Source organism: Malurus melanocephalus, unplaced genomic scaffold (genome assembly GCF_030028575.1).
Source record: "Malurus melanocephalus ecotype Western Australia unplaced genomic scaffold, MMel_1.1 scaffold_375, whole genome shotgun sequence".
Taxonomy (NCBI): Eukaryota; Metazoa; Chordata; class Aves; order Passeriformes; family Maluridae; genus Malurus; species Malurus melanocephalus.
This window is the reverse complement of record NW_026623607.1, coordinates 628,144-647,820: the sequence shown is the minus strand read 5'-3', so window position 1 is coordinate 647,820 and position 19,677 is coordinate 628,144. Positions and strand designations below refer to the sequence as shown.

The 19,677-nt window shown below is 40.3% G+C and overlaps 1 long non-coding RNA gene across 2 annotated transcripts in view; it reads left to right on the top strand.

The window, feature by feature from the left end:
- The first annotated feature begins 255 nt into the window (after positions 1 to 255).
- The window catches only part of LOC130580959 (uncharacterized), a 28,406-nt gene continuing 8,984 nt past the window's right edge, over positions 256 to 19,677 (top strand). For both annotated transcript variants that reach the window (XR_008966174.1, XR_008966175.1), the window contains exons 1-4: positions 256 to 664; positions 1,601 to 1,715; positions 2,978 to 3,195; positions 6,518 to 6,725. This is a non-coding gene — a long non-coding RNA (uncharacterized LOC130580959). The remainder of the gene's footprint in view (positions 665 to 1,600; positions 1,716 to 2,977; positions 3,196 to 6,517; positions 6,726 to 19,677) is intronic.

Below are 19,677 nucleotides of genomic sequence, written 5' to 3'. Positions count from 1 at the left end.
GTCCTCAATATCTTCCAGATTCCTAGACAACCTTCAGTTTCAAATCCTCTTTCAACTTGCTTGTTCATATTTAAAAAAGTTTCTGACATAAAGCTCACATCTGTGGTCAGGTTGTTGTGTTGTCTTTGGTTTGGAGCTAACCTTGCCYGCCACTGAGGCAAGTGACAGGTCACCCATCAGCTATTCAATGTTTGCTCTGGCTGGCAGGGAATCCAAAGAGCAGAGAATTTTAACTACTTGTTGAGCCAACAAGTTGTTCAATCCAGTTCTTATTCTGTCTTTGCTGGAGAGGTGATACAGAACATCTGAAGTGTTTTTGTTAATACTTTTTACATCAGAAGTCTAGATGTGGAACATTAATGGCAGACAGAGCATAAGATTTAACTTTATTTGTGGAGCTGCTGGAATTTCTTCATCTTCACAGTGTAACAGAGCTCATACTATCCCTCAGGGTAATCCATAAGAGCATCTGTTGTGCATAAAGAAAATGCTGAAATTAGTAGAAAATTCAGTCTTCTGTGCTTTGGTTTGGAAAAGAGCCARTCACCACTTAGGATGTGAGAAGATACCTTGGGGAGACCAGTTCACAGGTGAAGGCAGGAGAGGACTGTAATCCTCCACTGGAGTATCCTGCAAAGAAAAGATGATGCAACTAATTTTAAAGGTAAATTTCTTTGTTATTATGGAAGTGGAGATAAAAGCATTGTTAGTTCACAGGAGAATTAATTTGATTTTAATTTTTTTCTCTGAATTCATAAAAAGCCTGAGACCTTTCTCAAATATCACAGTTTCTCTGATTTTRTGTGAAAAATGGAACTTTAAGCCTGACAGAGCATCAGCTAGTGGCTGCATAGTTCTTTTCCCCTCTTCTGAGAACTGTCTTTCTTCCATTTTGTCTTGTTTTTTTCCTCTTTCTCCCTCAACAATTTTTCCACCACTTAATTCTGATTTGACATATCTGTGCTGACAGAGAAGTTAAGATTGATGACCTCTTATGTTCTTCTGGTCAGAGAAGATGAATCAAACTAAATTGTTTTACTAGTTAATAAAAACTGCCCTCTCTCTCTCTCTTTTTCTCTATTTTTTTTATTTTTTTTTAATGGAGCAAAGAAGTTCAGGGAGCAAAGAATGACAGGGAATGCGGTTGGATATTTATTTAAATGGTGGTGATTGCTGAAAAATAAAGGTAGCTAGGGGCACCTTGCCAGTTTGTTCAGACTGAGATTTGGCTCTTGGCTCAGGAGGAACTATCTGAGTTTTTTAAGTTCATAATGTAAACAGCAGTCAATTTGCTTTTGTAACCAGAACTAATATGATTTTAAATAGCCAAGCTATTTTTACTTTTATAATTGATCCTGGGTATATTTCTTGTCCTCTTCCATTCAATGTCATTTAAGGAACATATGATCCTTGGAGACCAAGCTATAGTTGTAGATAATAAATCCTTTAAGCCTGTCATTTTTTAGTTTTGATGGGAAATGCTTCAGAAAGCTACAAAAAAAAAAAACAAAACCCACAACAGAATAAACCCAAATATTTCTAAGCATTGGTATAAAAATTGCTACTATTTTTTTACTATTATTTTTCTTATTTTTGCAAGATTCCTGATAGGAGCAGCCTTATCATGGATGATTTATTGCAAACATCTGATTGCTGCAGGATTTGAGAGATCCCACCACAGATRTCAGAAGGAGCAATCCTGGGTTCTATCACAGGTATTGCATCTTGTATCTCTAGTGCCCATGGCCCAAACCCTGAAGAACTTCACAGTGCTTCATGCTGGCAGGAAATACCCATTCAGTCTCTAACACATTTTAAATGTTCTTCCTTCTTTTTGAAGAGGCAGAAGGGTTTCCAGGGATTGGGAAACAGTGTGTTAGTGGATGCTGCATGACCCCCAGAAGGAATCCGTCATGCGTTGACCTCAAAGGGGTAGTGACCAGGCAGGGAGGATTATTCCCACMTCTTCATGTAGTTCAGCATGCAGGTGTGTACTTGCACCACTAAATTATGCTTTATTTCCAGGAAAATCACCTGTGGTTTTGTTTCATAAATAGGGAGTCTTCTACATCAGGCCACAGAAGTTATGTTCTTACACCCATTTTACTCAATTGTCCCATTCTGTTTTAGCCCAAAATAAGGCTGAAYTGCAGCCCCCACTTGCCACCTGCACCAAGAGGCTTCTGATTCTCTGCCCTTGAGCTTCAGGCCTGCTTCTTGCTCCTTAGGTGTCTCTTGAACTTTGTGTTTGGCCTTTACCAAACTATCTCCTCTAAACCACTTAAAAAATTAATCATTTTTAGGGAAGTGTATGGAATTAGAGATCTTTTAGTGCACAGTTAAAGCAAAACCCTCTTCATAGGCACATGGTCCCTTGCTGGCTAGAATGCTTAAGTGTACTCATGTAGAAGTGATACATAAAATTAATTAAGGTCCTTCAAATGTAAATATATTTCTGTTCTCAAGCAGAAGTTCTGATGTCTTATTTTACAGTCTAATCTTATGCATTTTGAGGACAGTAAAGTGGGGTCTTTCTGAATGTCGTGCATGTTCTGTGATCCTGGGATTTCAAGTTCTGGATTAGTGCTGACATCTGCTGTTTGTTCTGGTTATATACTTGTAATACAGGATGGGGAATTGCTGTTTTTGTGCTTTTTGCTGACTCAGTTTCACGTTTTATTTCTTAAAGGTAACAYTGATAGAAATCAAAAAGTACCATAGAACATCCACGGGTCAATAACTATCCATATGGAATTTTGAGACATGACATAAGGGTTAGACAACAAAGATGAAACTGAATTTTTATCCTTTTAAATGACCAACAGTGCTTTTAACTGCGGAAAGGGCTTGAGAAAGGTAGCCTAAGGAAGGAAGTTGTCTATGTACAGGGTGGATATTTAGCCTGGAGTGTCCCTAGTGCAGGGAGCACTTTTCTGTTACAATTTCTGTTACCATTTCTCTGTTCCTCTTTCTGCAGGAGCCCCTTAAATGCTGCGGTCCTAATCCACAGCTGGTACAGCGGGCTGCTGCTGCTGCGGGGGGAAGGGGTTATGACAGCAGTGCAAGAACCCYGTGTGCTCATCCTGCTTTCCTGCTCTGAGATCCCACCCAGCAGTGCCAATCAAAGGAGTTTCTGCTGCCAACCTGACCACAAGCGTGGCTATCACACTAAGACATCAGATGCAAAATTGTCAGGTTAGTTTTAAAATCAGAAGGGGCTTTAAAATAACAGTTAAATAGTTTTTATCTGTGTTGTGGTATTTCGTTCCATTACAGTCTTCCTTTTCCTAACTTTTTTTTTTTTTTTTTTTTTTTTTTTTTTTTTTTTTTTTTTTTTTTTTTTTTTGTAAAATGCTTCATTGACTGCCCCACAAATACAGGATTTGAGTTTTTCAGAGATTTGMAATTAAACTGGGAGATTTGGCAAAGGAGTGCTTCTCAAAGGATAATGCTAACTAATGATAACATTGCTGAGGGTAAGRTCTCTGCAGTCTCYGGTGTTGATCCTATTAATGGTYTTAAAATAAAAGAGAATATATWTATATTAGATATAAGGAAGGAATTYTTTGCTATGAGCATGGTGAGACTGGAACTGGCTGCTCAGAGATCCTGTGGATGCCCCACCCCTGGAAGTGTTCAAGGCAAGGTCAGATGGGGTTTTCAGCAAACTGGTCTTGTGGAAGGTGTGGCATGGGGTAGGACTAGACGATATTTTAAGGTCCCTTCCAAGCCAAAACATTCCATAATTCTATGATTCTTCAATAACTTCCAGCGACTCTGGATGAAGTCAGTAGGATTCCCTCAGGAGAAAGGATATCAGCAGGGTACAACACTGAAAAAAAATTCAGGTCATAAATTCAAGATAAAGCCAAAATTTTAATCCCAGCAAATCCATTCTAATGCACTTTGTACTATAAGACCAGGATTTGTATTCAGTTTCTCAAGAGAGTGAGGCCATTAACTTGGTGTGATAAAAAGACAGTAATGTGCCTGACACTGAAAACATTTAACTTTTGTTTTGCATATAAATTAAATAACAGGGACAGTATCAAAATTATTGTTATTATTATTATGTAAAAATAGTAATAGGGAAATTTGGAAAAGTCACTGAAGTCCTATGAGATATGCTTTACATGAGAAATTACAATTAGAACTAAATAGATGGCAGGTGATGCTAATTACTTTGGACTGGAGGAGAACTGGGCCTTTAAATAACAATCCCAGTGAGTACAAACAGTGTCTCAGAAGTCACTGATGTTTTCATTAACCCAAAGCTGGGGCTGGCACAATGCCTCCTTTCCAGGCCTGTGCTGGGTCCTGGCCCAGGCTCCCCATGTCCCTGAGATCATTTCCATGAGCCCCTTGAGAGGTTTGTAACCAGTGTGATGTGGGGAATGGAGTCATCAGTTTTGCTTCAGCTGCTGAGGGTTTCTCTAGACATGTGGGACCACGGTGTACCCCAGCTCCTTGCCCTGCTCATCTCAGGGCTKGTGTGAGGGTGAGAGCAAGGGAAAGAAGCAGATCCTTCCTTGATTTCAGTCCCTGCTCCACCAGCAGCACTCCCTGGCTACAGGAGGTGGTTGCTTCTGGCTGTCAGTACACGAACATAATGTTCTCTCCTGAAGGGAGAATAACTACAGGAAAGTTCCTTCATGAAGGCATTTCCATTGCACTTTAATTATGTGCAGCTTCAGTGAGTTGCTTTGGTTTTAATGACATGGTGTAATTCACCTAATAGAACTGAGACAGCTACTGACAGCATGAGGGCATTAAAACCATACCTAAGTGGTCAGGGATATTTTGTTTCTCCTGTGCTTGAGAATCTTTGCTGTATTAAAAAATGATGATCTTATTTTCTTTTCCTGAATCCTTTTGGTTAAAYATCCCCTGTCATATCCTTAAATATTTTTCTCATTGAGTACTCAAAAAATTTGTATATTCTGCTGCTTAATCTTTGTGAGGTCAAATTCACCTTTGGCTGGATTTGATTCTCCCAAGGCTCTTGGATGTGAGTACATTATTTTGGCACAGCTGTGGAGAGCAATGCTCTCTAGCTGCTACCTTTGCCTTGACTCTGACCTGCAAAATGGGACTCAACATTTGTGGTCCATTAGAGAATTTGGTGAAGACCTGGAGACAATACAAAGTATTACAAGAACAGAGATAGATAATGACATAAACCTGCTCTGGGGCCTCTGCATTGTTCAAAAGAAGCCAGAGACAGGCAAAACAGAAAAAAAAAACCCAGAAGCAGAAGCTTCAGTAGTGAAATTATCCCATGCAATTCTATTGAAGTGTGAGGTGGCCACTAAACTGCAAACCAATAAATAAAATAATTTTCATCATGTCTTTTAAACATTAGTTGGATTTTTAATCCCATGAGTTTAACAGGATTTGATTGAAAAATATATTCCTAATATTGTTGGCTTGCAGTGCTTGTAACTAGTCTGGCCTGCATAAACCACAGAATCACAGAAYATTCTGCGTTGGAAGGGACCTTCAAGGGTCATCGAGTCCAACTCTTAAGTGAATGGCCCGTGCCCACGACTTTGGCATTATTACCACTCTGCTCTGACCAACTGAGCTAATCTGTCCATAAAGCTGGGCCTCAGAAGGGTCTGCTATAATCGTGTTCCCAACACTGAGGAGCACTCAARGACTATTTCCTTGTAGGAATGTTGCAAGATACTCAGTAGAGCAAGGATTATTTTTAGCTCTACTTCAGCATACCCTAGAATGTTGGGCAGATTGCCATTACCCTGGTTCAGACAGCTGGTTAATTCTTCTCTCTTTCTCTAGTTCTCCCACTTTTACTGACAAAGCCACACATGCCATCTCCTTGCCATTCCACAGATCTAGGAGATGATTCTAATTAATGCTAACGAGGAGTTATGGAGAGGAGCAATGTGCAGAGGCAGTACTGCAGTGAGGAAGGGAACAATGTGTTCCTTTAGGATAAGAAGTAATGGGTATGTGCTGCTGAAATCAAGATTTGTGTTTTGACATTTGACACAAAAAGCCCACTTTAGAAGGGCAAGGACAGAAAAGTGCTGGAACAGAAAGCCTTGAGAGATGCTGCCACTGTGTAGATATTGGTTTGCACAGTGACCTTGCTTTYAGGTAGATAAACTGCCATTACTTCTGTGCTAAGTCTAACACCTCTGTGTTTCTGAGATTGAGTCTGGAGGTCGGCTAAGTGGATGTCAACTAACACTTCCTCACCTGCCCTGTCTCTCAATGCAGCCACCCCAGAGATACAGCAGCAGGTTGTTCATGGCTCTTGGCTGCATCACATTCAGCACTTTGCTCCTCTGCAGCAAAGAGTCTTTGAAGGTGTTGCAACAGCATAAAAGCAGGAGGAACTGAACTATAAGTAGGAGGCAGGAAGAATCATCAGTTAGGAAGCCAGTCTGCAGCCTGTGTAGTCTTAGTTAAACTGTTGTGTTATTTTAAACATAATGCTTTACAAAAATCTCTCTTTTGCTCTCATATTTACTCTCATTTGTTGTTTCTGCAGTTCCTGTTACATTCTCTGGAGTGTCAGTGTACTCTTGCAGTAACCAGGAGTGAAAGGGGGCATCCATGGATCTACTACACCTCTGCTCCATCCCCCTGTAATAAGAAGCATTCTAACACTGTGGAGAGCTGCTGCCTCTCTTTTCTGTTTGCTCAGCTAAGTAGTGGCTTTTAGCACGTATATCAAACTGAGCAAACAAAAGCACACGGTAAGTGTGGTCTCCCTATGATATGGTTTCTTCCTGCATGTTCAGGTTTGAACATTAACTGTGCCCAGCCAGGAAGGAGTATGAATACACAGATAGGAAGGGCTTCCACTGAATTAATATGCAAGCTACTTAGCACCTAGTTATTGCATTTTTCAAAGCATCTGTTAAAATACTGGAGTGGTGGAAGTGATAGAATACACCCAGAATGGCAGAGGGGCTTCATGTGCATCATTCAGCAATAGTGTGTAACGGGTATAATATTTGTAACAGCTGCTAGGTGCTCTGAAGCTACACTACATTTATGGAATTTTCCATTGAGCTCTAAATATTCAGGTCACATACACAGTTAAATTTCCAGCAGTGGCAGTACAGATAAAAGCACTCCAACCGTATGCCATAATTGTGCTCTATTTAGAGAGTGCAGCAACTCAGACATTTTCACAGCAGTTGTCTTAGATACGGTATACATTCTGTTTTATAAATGCCAATTCATTAGCGCATGTAACACGTAGCATGCTGCCCTTTATTAAAAAAAAAAAAAAAAAAGCAAAAAACCCCTGTATTCCAGTGAGGAATTAAAATACAGGAAAAAGCTATTCCTTAAGAAGAAGGAAAAGGAAAATGGAGAGGAGTGCCAAATTCAGTTTTGTTTTTTTATACAAAGATCTGTAGAATATCAAAGTCCATTTTATAAGAGGTTTCAAATCAGTGGCAGTAATTTGAGTATCCATAAATTAATATTACAAAGACTTAACTGATAGGAAATTTCCACTTCAGGATATTGAATTCCACCACAGACAGTATATCACTGACAGAACATGRTTTTAAAACACAGCAGACAAGCATATGTGTTTTGTATATTTTTTTGTAGTGATGCTACACTAGGTATGATTCCAGGCTCCAAGAAAGACAGAAACATTRTTTTAATGGTTCATGCTGAATTATYTTTTACATTCAGCAAGTACTAAGCCAGCAAGTCTGACCAAAACCAGACAGTAAAAACAAAGAAAAAYCATTCTATCACTGCAATGAATTAAAATAAAGCACAAAGAAGAAAACACTGGGACTAGAATTCATATTTTAGCTCACTACTCTAAGGTGGAGAGAATGGCAGGTTCACCTGTGATACTACTGGTTTTGAGACAAGTATCACAGTTGTGTGAGATCAGGTATTCATGAAAAGTAGGTCAGCACAGTCAATTGGATTGAGTTCCCAGTCTTGCTAGACTTATGAATAAAATATTTTGTACCTTTTACTACAACTGTGCTCCATCTTGAACAGCAGATATATTAACCTATTTTAAGATTTATTATGATTGCAAAATATCTCCATGACCTAAATGAGGATCATTAAGCTATATTTGTAAGTCACCTTTTTGTGGCCTTCCCTTTTAATTCAGTACATGTTGGAGCAAGGTGATGGAATATATGCACCTTGCACCTTCTCCACCCTAGAAGCCCAAAGAAAATAGAGGCCTTTAGCTCTGTTTTTATCTCTTGCTCTGTGCTTTGCTCTAGAATAGTGGAGTGATGTGTCCCATTCAGAAGTTTTGGCACACATCTTCTAAGGAAAGCTCAAGGAAGGCTGTGCAGAGGTGACTTCTGGGATCAAGGGCAGAGCTAGAACATACCCACAACCCTTGGCTACTGAACATGTTTTCTGGAGACAAGAAAACTAGTTACATAACAATATTTACGGCTCTGACAGGTGCGGCAAAGGAGCTGCACAATGTTACTGCRCTTTTGCCCACGTGTTTTCTCTCTTCTGGAAGTTTACAGTGCCTTTGCTACAGCTGGGAGAAGGGAACATGGATTCATGTCATCCATTTCAGCTCGYGTTGGGGTGTGCAGGGACTTGTTTCCTCCAGTCTGCTCGGCTTTGTGTGCAGCCAGCTGGCCAGGGAAATGGGAGCTATTTTRCCTGGCTTTCCTCGATGGAGAGCAGGCTGTGTGATGCCTGCAAGCCTTGGCCTGGGTCATGCCAGGACATGGGGCTGGCAGAAAGGGCCAGGACTCTCCAAGGCTCCTGGAGGGAAAACACAGCTGCTGCGTGGGCTCCTTTCCACACCTCCACATGTCAGGTTGTTGATGCCACAGTTCATGTTTCTTCTCTGTCTTGCACGCACCTGGCTCATTTTTCTGGCAGGGGAATCAGGAAGAGTATTTTGCAGTGCCTAGAAAGGGGCAAAGACCAATTATCCAGCAGCTCCCAGAACTTCTGATKTTTCTTCTCTGCCCTCAACATTCAGATTTACTGGATTGCCAGCCAYATTAGAAGATGTTTCTTCCAGAGGACCTAATCCCCAAGATAACAGACTTATGAAGCAGTAACATTAACTTCTTGCCCTCTTTACAGAGTTTCAATTGTTAAGGGGAATCATCAGGTTTTTTTTTTTTACACTGTGGAAAACACAGAACATTCATGGATTAATGTCTAAGCCCTGTTGRAGGTCTCCTTCCAGCCACCTGCCTTCAGAAGGCCAACAAACAAGTACGAATTTCCAGGCTTGTTAAAACTGGCTCAGGTTGTTAGAAGAGACGAACAAAATCTTCACCTCAGGAAATATCACAGGAACAAAGGATGGTTTGGGTTGAAAGGGACCTTAAAAATCACCTAGTTCCAATACCCCTTCCATGGACAGGGACACTTTCCACAAGACCAGGCTGCTCAGAGCTCTACCCAGCCTGGCCTTGAACATCTCCAGGGATGGGACATCTGCAGCTTTTCTGAACAGCCTGTTCCATATCTGGATGGTAAATTCCATGACTAAATAGGTTTATACCTTTTCTCTCCTCAAGCCTTCGACCAAAAAGGTCTGTACAATGTCAGATATATTTCTGGATGTACTRGACTGGTAGGGCTTGTTCTTTGCTTTCAGGCACTGCTTTGGGCTTATTGTAGAAATGTTTAACCTGGGTGCCATAAGTGAGGGAAAAACTGCATACATAAAAAAAGATGCAATTGTGGAATAATAGTAAGGCATTTTTGGTAGGGTTCCTGCAATGCCTTATAATAGTGTGGCTAAAAAGAAACCCAAAACATGATTTTTTTTCCATTTGTCTTAACAAAATTGCAGACACRTTTGAATTTGTAAAGACTTTTTGATGTATGAATGGTAAATTTGAAATAGGCATTAGAAGCTGTAAACAGGGCTTGATCATCCATCAAACAGACAAACCTGATGGTCTGAGAAGACTGCTGATTTCATCAGGGTTGTGTTTATCTGCTTTTTCTAGCTACTTCTTTCTGTGTCCAGTCACTTCTGTTTTCAACAATTTGTGCAGTTTCTCCTGTACATGAAATAGGGAGAAACAATTTCTGCAAAATCAGTGAAAGAAGCCACAAGTCATCTCACACTGACCCCTTTGATTTAATTTTTCCATGTTCCTCTGCCTATGGTCTGCAACACAAAACAAAAACATTTAAAACTGAGCAGACCGAGTATGCTGTAGCAGCATGTGGGCCACCTGATCAGTTATCCCTCAGGCTCTGACACATAAGCTTCTGTGTTAATAAACTTTGGGACTGTGTGGATCAATTTCAGCATCCAAAGCTTACAGGAAAAGAAAAATCCTTAGATTTTTTTTTTTGTTTTGTTTTGTTTTGTTTTGTTTTTTAAATTTTGGCATGATTTTTTCCCTCAGAAGAAGATTATAGAAACAGTTCATCACAAAAGTACAGACAGAAATTCAAATACTGTCTCCCTTTAAGCAGCTGAAAAACTGTATGGAACTAACCCTCATGTCCTTCTAAGCCAAGYCTCTCTAATCTTTCAAATCCAGTCCAATCTTATTATCAACTCACTTGGCAGAATTAATATACTAAAATAGGCACTTGGCCAAGTTTTTTTAGAACACTCAGTTTCTATTATGCCAATCCGATTACAATTTTTTTTAATAAAATTTGATCATAATTAATTAATTAATAGAAGCAAAAAGACCAATTAAGATACAGTTGACTTCATTACAGCCTAAAGATATAATTAGTCTTGTAAACATGAGAAAAAATTATCAAACACCTATATTTATGCTGTGACAGATTCAAATCTACATGGGACACTGTAAATGAGCAACCAAAACTCAATCAAATCTATTGGAAATTTTCACACAGAAATACCAAAAGGAAGTGATACTAAGTGGAAATCTCTTAGTTCTGATTTGGATTAAAAACCATGCAAGCTCTTTGCCTGCTCAGCCTAGAATGCCAAATAAGTTATAACTTCCATAATTAGCCCAAASCCAAAAATAAATTGGTTATCAACTGCTAAAACACTGCTATTCTCAGTACAGCTCCTAACATTTCTTGGGCCACTGTRGGAGGGTTAACATTTATAAACTGTTGTGCTAGAAATGTCCTAGTGACCTGAGTTCAGAATGGAGATGAGAGTATGATTTGTACTTACCTGCKGTCCAGAAACCTGTTTATACCAAGAGTACTGTTACCATGCATGTGGATGTGAAGAACACTCTGATTATTTGTGTGAAGGTTACAGGATTTCTGTCGAATTTCCAAAATCTAGTAGGCTTAGTTCTGCCAGTTTGGACTTGGACATTACAAATTAAACAAAGACAGAATTCTCAAGTGCTTCTAATACCTTGTGAATGGAAAAATCCAGATATATTTACCTAAAAATGCATGAAAACTGAAACATACTACACATGAGCCAAGACTAAGGGGTTCATGTTGTTAAAGGATATAATAAATCACTGCACTGAAGAAAGAAGAAAAATTTATTGATAAAACCAGTCTTGAGATTTAATGTCAGTTATCACAAAAAAAAAAAAAAAAAAAAAAAGAAGAGAGAAATATTATTATTTCACTGGGCAGCTAGTCATCTATCTGCCCTTCTTGTTCTTTTCTAAAAATGTTAGTGTTACCAGACTTAACACAAGCTGCCAGTGATCTCACAAGGAAACTGTCTCATCTACAGACAAGTTATGCTTGGTCAGAAGAGATAAGTCAGACTTGTTTCTTTTCAGCTGAGGTATCCTCAGTTCCTACTTGCTCTCTGGCACTTCTTATGAAAGAAGCCAAATAGGTTTGTGGTTTCCATTGGATTAACCCCACAATACTCAAAATATAAACTTTTATTTTGTGCAGATGGATAGACTTGTAGGACAAGAATCATTGCTATGTCCTGTGCAATGGTAATGGTCTGGGATTGTGACCAAGAATTCTGAGGAAACACAGGCTAAGTGGACCTACATTCACTTATTTCCTTTGTAGTTCACAAACCCTGACATGGGACTCTATGATGTAGCAGTCACTTTGCTGAATAATGCAAATTATTCATTATCTTTCCTCCTATCAAAAGACACAAAGAATACAAAAATCCTGAAGATCTGTTGTTGYAATTTTATCAATCGGCTCAACTAATGATGTTAAAGTGGTGACAGAAGGRCAGCCAGGCGTGTGAAGGCCAGGGCTGTGCTCAGAGCTGAAAGTTTCTGAAACAGTGAAAAGAAGCACCACTGGCTCAAACAATCTCTGATTTGATTTTATCTCAGCCTACTTCCTCTCARCCAAAGCCCATCCCTTGTCTCTATGCCTTACTCCCGAAAGAGTGGTAATATCCATCTGTGTAAAGGACAAGCTCTGAGGTGCAAAGGTGCTGAATCACACAGGAAGATGCCCAGATCCKCAGTGCATTTGACTCCTTTGGCCTTTCCCTAAGAAAAATCAGCTTGTTTTCTTTAAGTACATTTGTGGTCTCATGCAAGAGCAGTTGCTGAAATGAAGTCATGATCACTTTCTTTTCATGTGAATGTTTAACAGAAAATAGCAATGGTAACCTACCATGGGTCCTTCTGATCAGTTCTTCTTGGGTAGCTTCTCATTCTAATTAGCACAATAATTTAATTAGCAAAACAGTTAATGGATTTTTTTTTTTTTTGTGCATGCATTTTGCACACTCACTGACCTCATCTGGATTGCTGGCAGTATGCACACTTTCCTTTTAGCAGATTTAACCGCTATGTGTCATCTTCCAGTGGGAAGAAAATGGTGTGTCATTATTCTCWATATTTAACAAAAACCATTTGAAATAACAATAAACCATACAACCGCCAAAACACTAAAGCGTAGGGCTCAGCACACGGGGAGAATTTCTGTCTGCAGTCTGGATTAAGATAGAGAACTCTTTAGACTGTGCTCAAATCAGTGTCTGAATTTAAAAAATGGCTGTTTTGTTCCATCAGTTTGTCTTACAAATTAGTATTTTGCTTATTTGAGGGTTATTATAGGTCTTCCAATACACTGCTACAACTCAGAAATGCATTGAGCAATACAATCTTGTGTGTGCAATGCAAAAAAACTGACAGAAATGGTCTTTTCTGAAACATGGTTTTCTTTCAGATTTACCTCCAGATCCTTATGTTTCATTTGAGGTCCACAGAACAAGCCAAAGCCTATGCCAGTGGCAGAAGGCCTAAGCACTAAGGCTAAAATGTCTCTCTCCAGCTTTTTTCAAGAGGATTGAGCATGGCTTTTCTGATGGAACCTTATCCACCCAGCCCTTGCTGCATGGGAAATGGAAATGTCAAATGTTAATGGAAATGCTTAAATCCAGCCTTTGTGCACATGGGGAGACATTTGAGTGCTTTCARGGACCCTGCCCAGATGGTAAATGTTGAGCATTGCCCTGCACAAATATCCCAGCCAGARCCCTGCTCAGCAGAGCCCTATGCCATGGGCTGTAAGGGTTTTCTGCTGCAGGTCACCCTGGGCATTGGGAGTCACCTGAATGGGATCGTGACCACCTGGGCTGAAACACGTGGGCCTGGGCTGTCCCTGCCCAGAACATTCCTATGATGCACATCAGTTGTTTGGAACACAAAGATAAGAGCTGCTGAAAGTTCACTGATAAGTCCATGGGTTGGGGAAATGGGATTTAGCGGAACTTCTGCGGGATGTTTATGGGACTCTGTTGCACATTAAAGCAACCAAATTATTTCCAGATCCAAGCCAGATATGGAAACAAGTCAGGGTTTTTTGTTTTTTTTTTTGCATGGTGCTGCATTTATTGGAACGATTTGGCAGCCTCAGCTTGGTGCTGGGTCTGTGGTGGGTGATGACCCTCGGGGGTGTTTGCAGTCTTTGGAGAAGGTTTCTCCTGTGCTCAGCCACTGACTGCCCACAGCTGCTGGTCAGTTGASTGCAAGCCCCTCTTTCACCCAGACACCTCTTGTAAAGACTGTTTTCCAGGTAGAAAGATACAAACATGCCAATGTGATGCATCAAAAATAAAAGAGAGCTACCCAGTAGAAATTGTACACTCRCTGCATTCTCTTCCAATTTTTGCAGTTGTAAACTATGGACAGTTAATTGCACGATGAAAAAGAGAGAAATACTACAAATCATACTGCAGCATAAGATTATGCTTCCCTTTTAAGGAGAAGCTTTATTTTCATTTCACTGTAGACAGTGAATTTCTACATTAATGTTATRGGTAGATGTTTTTTCACATATGGAAAGCATGGCTAAACTGTAGAATGCATTCCAATTAGAAGTTACAGAAAACATAAATAAAAATGACTGAATGACAAACTCAAGACTAAAAGGCTCACCAGTGCCTGTGGAATACAATGAAACAAATATAAACTCCAGCTAAGCATGCTCCCAAATTTGTAACTGCTAGAATGGGAGGTGTTATGAAGCAGTGTGTAATTGCTTTGCTTTTAATTAACTCTTAAGCTGACATCTCTGATACAAGACTAGATAAAGGCTCATTCTGAGTGTGTAGAATTTTAAGTATTTGACCTTTGTCACACATAATAACTTTACTCTTTCATTGAAGACATAATTGCCAGACATTCAGTATGGAATTTCAGGGGATGCCAARCAGGATTTGATGAAGATCTTAGCCCATGTCACACTTTCAAAGGGATTTTATTAAGATGTCTTTGAAAACTGACTTTAGTTAGTATCATTTGAAAGTTTTCTCACTGGTTATTTTTCTTGATTTGTCCAGAAAAAAAAGAGACCACTACCTTTCAAAAAGTGATGTTATAGTCCTTATGGTGCAATGAAGAGCTACAGAGACCGCATCACCTTGCTCTTGAGAATCATAGCTGAGATTTGAAAATATCTTGCATGGGTTAGTAGAAGACAATGGAAACCAGATTTCAATTTCTCTGCCTGTGATTTTTACAGGTTCAACTAAGCAAACAAATAAATACACAAAGAGGCAAATTACAGTTTTGATTCTCTTCCTCCCTTGAATGACAGAGCATCAAAGAGTAATCTGATTATATGGCATTGCTTGGGTTCTCTCATTTCTTTGTTTTCAGGAGAAATAGGACTGAGTAATAGCAATAGGTATGCAAAAAAGGAGGTAAGTGAGCAGATGTGCAGAGAAAATCACTGAGTAGAAATCGCCCCCTTGGGCTACTAAACATATTTTATATGAACTCCTCATAAAAGCTCTGCATCCCTTGGCTCTCTGATAGCAATTATGATCAACCTGCAACCAAGCAGCTTAAAAGTCTGCTCAGCAGCTGCATTTGCTCAGAGTTCCCAGAGGCAGCCATGAGTCAGTGGAAACAAATTTAGTCTGTGTGACTTTGCACAGCCTTCTGCTCACAATTACTATCAAGATGGATGGGAGGCACTTCTCTGATTTTTTTCCTCAGAGAGGGACCCCTCTGGAGACCTCACATGCACTGCTGCAGCTACAATCCAGCAGGTCAATAGCAGAACAGAAAAGTGTGGTTAATGAATGATCCAAGATTACTGCCAGTCAGTGCAGTGTCATGATAAAGGGATGCAGAACTACATGTAGAATTGCCTGAAAAATACTGTAAAGGCTCAGTTTCCATAGAATAGTTCTATTTTTACCCCTTTTCTCCACAAGCTGGACAAAATCACTGTGCTACAAATGTCTACACATCTCCGTGTTTAACTCCAGCTCCAATGAATGTAAAAGGTTTACACTAACCTTATCATAATAATGCCTTTAGATTACATTAGCACTACATCTAAAGAGCAGCCCCAGGAATGGTGCAGTACCCTGGCATAGCAATAATGCTATTTTGAACCAGGCTGAGGAGCAGCAGCAGGCTGGCAGACTGTGTTGTGRTTTCCTTCTGAGACAATGTGGGTCAAGATTGGCAAATCAGCAGGGCTGGTTTAGGGCAAGTGAGTTTCTGACCCTTTAGTCTCATTGTCTTGTCACACTGGTACAAAAGGAAATGAAGATATGTTTTTCTAAATTAACACARGAAAACTGGACTCACAATGTCCATGTCTTGTCACACTGTGCTCTTAAAACAAGAGYGATGAGATGTGTTAGCAGACAGTTAAGCCAGTTTCTAGTGGAAAACAAGTCTAGCATTAACTGCTAGACTGTCCTATGTTTTTTCAAATATTTTCCTATATTTTTGCAAATATTCAGGACAACAATTCAGCAATGRCATGTGTCAGTGATGAGTACAGGCTTCAAGATACCACAAACTGTCCCAGAGCAGCTAGCGACATTAGAGCTATATCACATGGGGCTATATCATAGTGCTGCTGGCTTGTAGAGTTTCTATGCTCCCTCTCCCTGACATCCCAAATGTGGATGCTGGCTTGTAACCCTGGGCCACAGTGCACCACATTTCTGATTGAATATTTGGAGGCCTTTTTGCATGGGGTTTCCACCAGGACAATTTCCACTGGTTAGCTGGATAAGCTGCCGAGCAGCAGTTCTGGGTCCAGATGCTAATATTGTCAGGAAAGTGCATTTCAGGTAAGAAAAATGGGGGGCTTTGGGAAGACGGTGTGGGGTAAAATTAATAGTCCTTGGTACAGACAGATAGTCCCTGAGGGTAGCAAGAATGCTGCTGAGCACAGCCTTTCTGTGCAGGCCTGTCCAGTATCCTAAATAAGAACAGTACGCAGCTGTTTCGCGATGCTGATGTTTAGTATCTAAAGCTCTCAGCTAATAAGTCAGCAGGACTGTCTCCTTGGAAAGCTATGGTTGCAGGGCTTGAAGGCACACTTGGAGCACCTCTTATTTTGCTGCTGCTGGCAAGCAGTTTAAATCCTGGATTATAAGATTCAGATCAGAATGGATATCTTGTGGGACTTCCACACCTCAAATCTGCCTAGGAGTGTCATTGCTACTGGCACCAAAATGGATGAAAAAAAATACGTTTGTGCTGCAGTCACATATGAATCAGACTGCAGAGGAGATTTCACTCAGAATCTGCTTGTGCTGGCAGATCTCAAAAGCATTTTGTTTCTTGGTCTTTTGGCGTCTGAGTCAGGAGAAATCAGACTTCTTGGACATTAAATTCTTTGAAGCACAGAGAATAGTATAGTGTTGACAGTGTAGCTGCTCACTAAGTACCCAGCAGTAACGTGGTTTAGTTGAGAGTTTCAGTTATCACACAGCAGCATCCCTCGCCAGCTGTCAAGGGAGAGGCTGCTCTCCCAACCCCCACAGCAGGTCTGAAGTCAGCATCCATCTGGTTCACCCCCCTGCTGGCTTCCCTGATTTACAGTCTCATCTGGGCAGTGGCCTGCTTTCCACARCAGGAACAGAGAGACCCCTTCTCCAGGGTAGCCTGGAAAATCCAGTCTGGAAATTCCGATGGATAAACTATAAACTGCTGACCTAATCTTACTGCATTGGATAATTACTGCTAGTGCATGTCTTCCTATGACACAGTGACATCTACAGTCCATGTGTAAAATGAGGATAGAATTTTACTAATGTCACACTTTAGGTCTGTTCTGCTTGAAAATAAACGCTGCCATTGCCGTTGATGTCCRAGTGCTGTACTGCAGGATGCAGCCAACGCAGTGTGCTGAAATTCTGGACCAGTAGGACATGAGCTTCAGCCTAAAAGCTCTATGACTTGATATTTTCATCCTGAGTCTGCCTTGTGACTGTGCTTCCCATAATGAATGCACCAGCAGGCCCTTCTTTTCTGTGTGAGTGCATTGGTGCTCAGCTCTTGCTAATGTCTCTAATGGGTCTCAGGCATTTGGCCATCACTTTCATCCCTTGCTCTTTTTTGTTTTGAAATGCTTACAGGCTGTTGACCGAGGCAACCTAATTAGATGTGCYTTCCTGAGGTGCTTACCATTCCAAGGAAACTTTTTATTTCCAGCACTCCTGAAACAAGTAACCTCTCTTTGCAAAACTTCCTGTATGAACTTTTCCTCCCCTCTTTCATCTGTCTAAACTTCTTGCCCTGTTTATTTTGCATTAACCCATCAGGCTGGGCTTTTTCCCAAGTTGCTCTGAACCGTCTGTCATGCTTTTTGCTATATAAATACAAAGTCAGATCAAAATGTAATCTGTGTAAACTTTAGCACATTGAGCTGCTGAAAATATAAATACAGAGAAATCTTGTGGTTTGAGTGAAACWCCTGGAGCTGAACCAACTCAGACCATGGTCTGAGACACGAACAGTGACTGTATGTCAAAACAGCTGGATATGGGAGATCCTTGCAGACCTCTGCTCTAGGTGCAGCTTACAACTTTCTTCTTACCTCATATCAAATTGAAGTTGGGAAAGTCAATATTTTCCTCACCATCCTCCAGAGCCTGGTTTCTCACAGGTATTAACATCAGGGAAATAGACACAGGGCTCAGGAATTTCCGCAGACTGCACTTGCTTTTTGAGATGCAGACAGTGTCTCCCAAGGGAAGGGCTGAATGAAAACAAGTTTATTTATTACTTTCTCAACTCACCCGTTAGCCCATGCTGATGCATCAGGGATGGATAACCCATGGACATTGATCATCTCTCCTGGAMTTTCTATCTAGTTGAAATCTTAAAATATTTTATTTTAGTGTACTTGGTCAGGCCTAATTCCACTAAGCAGGATTTAGGTGGCTTTGTCCAAAATGCATGGTGATGATGCTCAGTTGCTGCCTGACTTCTCAGGGGGAATAATTTCCAAGAGAATCATGAATTTTCTCTGGACAGTCTAGAATAGTAACTTTGTACATTTCCAAATTGTTTTCCTGAATGGCCTGAACAGCTTGACATTTAAGTCAAATCACAGTTCAATCAGGAGCCAGAAAATAGGCACYCTTCCATCTCTGTTTTTGATAGGCTCAGTCCTGCTGCAGCTCTCAAAATGTAGCAGAAGAAATCATTAAGAATGGGCTTAATGCTCCATTAAGTTGTATATTCCTTCTTTAAAAATGGTGATGGAGCTGCGTTTGCCATGCACACTAATTAGCCTGGATGTCCWTGGAAGATGGGGGAAGATACTGCAAGCATTCAAATTCTTGGGCTACCTGAGGCAGCTACCTTAGCTATGAAGCAAAGTATTAAGGATCTTAATTTTCTTTATTTGCTCAGAGTTGTCTTTGGATGTCAATTCACCCAAGACAGTATAAATTTCCCTTATCTTTTTCTCCACTGTGTGACATCTTTAAGAATCTCTGCAGCTCGTTTTGCAGCTTCAGGGTGAGGCACAACTTTTTGGAGRTGTCAACACCCTTTTCCAGATCTATTCTAGTGAAAGTTTTGCTGCTTTCTACAAGACATTATAACTTCTTTCTTAGTCCCTTCTTCCTCTCCTCCAGCTCTTGACTTCAGTGAAAATAAGAAATTCAGATTCATTCTAAACCAGTTGCAGTGTGCTGTTGCTGTGGCATTCCACTGAACCACACTTCTTAAGATCAGAAAGTTTCATGTTCTTTCACTGTTAAAATGATGAGTCCTTGTGTTGTGCTGCCTCAGGCATGTTAYATAAAGCTCATTTACTTTCACTGTATTTACATGTTCTGCTCTTTCTGCTTTCAGCTCTTGTTTGTTGGGATACAATCTTAGGAAGATTTCAGTATTMCTTTTGTTTCCAGCTTCCTTTCCATGTTCTGCATGGTGAAATGCTATCTGCAATCTCCTACAAAGCTGATATTTCATTCAAATCCTTGCATCACCTTCCAACATCTCTTTGTCTTGACTTGTAGAGTTTATTGAAGAACACCTGCTCTTTTCTGCTGCC